Here is a 3927-nt window from a genome sequence, read left to right as displayed (position 1 = left end):
TTTTTTTAATTTTGAGCAAGATCTCACTAAGTTCCTAAATTGTTCAAGCTGGGCTTGAATTTGCAATCTTTCTGCCTTAGACTCCAGAGTGCTGGGATTACAAGTGTGTGCCACCAGGCCTGGAAGGATGAGGTTATTTATAGATGATATAGCCTATGAGGCAGAATTTCAAATAAACTTGAGTATTGTTAAGAATCCATAAAAGGTGAGTAATAGATTGATTTAAATGATTTTTAAATTATATTGCTACTCAAAATAAACCTTGTGATGTACCCATCAGAGTCATCGTTTGTGTGCTGGATGGCCTGGGTTATAGAGACCCAGGGACCAGGTGAATTCTCTTATTTCCTGGACCAGTAAACCACCTAATAGCAGAGCCTGGGCTGCCCTTTCTCGACCACTTCTGCAAATTCTTTGCATCCACGATCCAGCTGCTGGCATTCTGCCATTGGATTAACTCTCCACTGACAAAATTGCATGTGTATATTTGTCTTGTACATAGAAAGACCCACAAAACAAAGACCACCAGCCTGATTGTGTCCATCAATCTCCTCTGGTCTTGCCTCTCCTCTAGGTAGTGATAGGAACATGGAGGGTCCCAGGCATGCTTTTTCTTGGAACTCCAATCCTTTTTTTTTTTTTTTTTCTTTCCATGGTAAAGCTTCATATCCATTTCTTTGGGGAATTGGTTCCAAATCCTGGTAGATGGCAGATGGAGATCTTGTAAAAACTCAAGTCTTTATAACAAACATGAAACTAAATATAAACACTCTATAAATTTGACTCAATTAAAACAAACTTTAATTAAGTACAAGTGTAAAAATTTATATTAACCACACCAATGTAATAATATAACTGATGCTGTTTGGGAGAAATTGTATCATTTAAGCTGGACTTAATGAAAGAAAGGAGCAGCTTGAGTTTTAGTTCTACGTTAATCCATTCCTATTTTAACTGGAATGAAATTAATGTTAGAGAAGGCCTTTTTGGATAAGTTTGATGGGCCAAATGATATTAATAATTTCAAGGCTTTCTCAGTTCAGTTTAAACAGACCTCATATTTAGCCAAAATTCCACAAGCAAGCAATCTTTGAGCAGCTACTTTGAAGGAATGTCAGGTACTAATTTGTAAAGCTGACTGGTTCATATGAAAATAATGTCAGCCTTGTTAATGTTATTGAATCAGTAATAAATGGGTTTTGAATCCAGTCATTGTGAAAGCAGAAAAAAGTCTTTGTTATAATCTTTTTAGTTTCTCCTAATGAACTGTTGGGCATCAGTGCAGAGCAGAAGGATCTGGACACTGTGCCCTGGGCCTACCTGAAGTGGGACCAGGGCCTGAGGGCTGACTGGTGAAGGATTATAAACCTCTACTCCTGTGCACTGTATGAGGACTTGCATCTCCACCAATGTTCTATATTTAAAGCAGGTGACATTTTCATTTCAACAGGGAGCTCTGTGTGATTTGGCCTGCATTCTGTTCCCTCTGTGTCTTGCTCACTCATCAGATACGTAGTGAGCTCATGCCATGTCCCAGGCCTGGTTCAGGAAACTGCAGCATCAGTGAATAAAACCAGATCCATGTCTTTATGGTGCTTACATTCTAGCAGGGAGTGGCAGAAGATAAGAACTACCAGGGGTGAGCACAATGTACAGTGAAAAATTAAAACTTACTACAATAAAAGATTCAGTATCAATTCAGCTCAAAATATTCCTCCTTACTTAGAACACACTTGCCTCACAGTTCTTGCACTTTCTGAAAGTCTTCTTTCATGAGTGTCTTTACAGAGTGTGATAAAACATACAGTGAATGCTGCTGCCTAGTGCCATCCAGTGGAAATGCAGGATTATAAAAACCCTGTGTGTTCAAATCCACCTTATTCACTTGATCTAGCATGTGCAACTTCTGACTCTTCCCAAAATCAAAATGACCAGGAAATGAAACATTTGGAATTGATTCAAAGAGTGGAGACAGACACAACAACACAGCTAAAGATGCTCATGAAAGAGAACCTCCAGTATTGCTCAGAAAGTGGCCAGATCCCTTAATAACTGTGTTTGAAGTATGGAGGAGTATTCTGAGTGGTACTTATCATTGGTCAATCAATCCTCTGACTGCCTAGAAAGGGAGATGGTGAGGGCTAAAGAATAAGAGACAATAGAGACTTGCATATTTTCAATATGCATGTTGGAGCAGGCAAAGATAAAGACACTCTGAGCTTGCCACTATTTATTGGGTTCATAGGTAGTATCAGGTGACTCAGGGTGGCAGAGCGGTGATAATCCTAAATTCAGGAGGATCAGAGGGAGCATCAGATTTCTCAGGAGGTGGCAGTAATCCTATGAGAATTTTATGCTGATGAGGATCTAAGGTTGATGAGCTTGTGTTGATTAGGAAAGTGAGATGAGCAAAATATTCTTACAACAGTAGGTGGGATGAATTAAGCTGATAAGGAATTTGCCCCTTCTCAAGTGAAACCTTTCATCTTTTGTATTGCTCTCCCAGGATAACTTCCGCTGATGTAATCCTGCCCTTGAGCTTCACAGCATCATGGGACCACTGAGGCCTCAGGCAACTCTAATAAAAATTTAGCTGTGAAGTGATTTTTTTCCCCAAAAATTATGTAGAATGGCTGCCAGGTACTAATGGCAATGGGTCTTTTACTGTAATAAATTTTTTTAAAATTTAAACATTCATTGTATCTTTAATCACATATCATATATTGATGAAGAAATTGATAGTATGTTTAATATAGTAAGTACATTTTTTTTAAGAAAAGGAAAACAGGGCTAAGGCAGGATAGGTTTCAATATGAAATAGGGAGTCAGCAGCTATTCCTCTTCTAGGTATGTTCTTAAAAGAGTTAAAGAAATTATATTACCGTGATACATGCATATCCATGTTTATAACAGCACAACTCATAATAGTTAAATCTTGGAAGCAACCTGTATGTCCATCAACAGATGAATGGATAAATAAAATGTATTTACATATAATGAAGTATTACTCTGCTATAAAGAAAGATAAACTTGAGTTATTTGTAGGAAAATGAATGCACTTTGAGACCATAATGTTAAATGAAGTAAATCAGACACAAAGCACAAATATTCCATGGTTTCTTTTATATGAGAACCTCAAGTATAAATAATATAAATAGCAGAATAAAAAACAGATAATACAAAATAAGGAGATAGATTCTCTGCCAATAGGAAGGATAACTACACATGGAGAGGAAAGATACAAAGAAGGGCTCAAGGTAGTCAAAAATTAAGATACGCTGTGTATCTGTACCACCCCTCATGTACTAAGAAACTTAAATTTTAAAAAAATGAAAGCAGGTCAGAGTAGCCCTCATTGGAAAGAGGAGAAGAGAAGCATTTGGGAGGATTGGTGGGGGGACCAAGTAGCAATTGAGGAGAAGAGTGGCCTAGGGCAGGGCAGGTTTTTGGGTGGGAACATCCCTAAATGACTGAGAAGCAGCCAGGAAGTCAGTGTGCTGAACAGGAGCAGGTCACAGGAGAGCAGCAAGAGGAGGTGGAAGAGTTCTGCTATCTCTGGTCTCTTTGGAGGATTCCCAGGGACAGAGGGAAGGAAAAGAAGTAAAGAAGTCAGCATAGTCTGCAAGAAGAGCATGGACAAGATCCTAGAATGAGCCCAGTCACAGTAGTACCACTATGCTCCCATCTCCTCTTCTCCCAGGGAGCTGAGGCATAGACATTCATCTCCGTCACATGTTACTGGTGAGTGAGAGAAAGCAGCCCTAAACCCATGGAACACAAGGTCTAGCCTCCTGGGTTTTACCCACTTTCAGGATCTGCCCAAGACTAGTATGCTTGTTAACTCTCCTGAGCATCTCTCTTTTCAATCCTCATTATGCTTATATACATAACACATACTATATACTATATATGCAGTATATATATATA

The sequence above is a fragment of the Fukomys damarensis genome, unplaced genomic scaffold (assembly GCF_012274545.1).
Source record: "Fukomys damarensis isolate Sample0158 unplaced genomic scaffold, DMR_v1.0_HiC HiC_scaffold_17, whole genome shotgun sequence".
Taxonomy (NCBI): domain Eukaryota; kingdom Metazoa; phylum Chordata; class Mammalia; order Rodentia; family Bathyergidae; genus Fukomys; species Fukomys damarensis.
The sequence above is the reverse complement of the archived record's forward strand: the minus strand, read 5'-3'. Positions refer to the sequence as shown.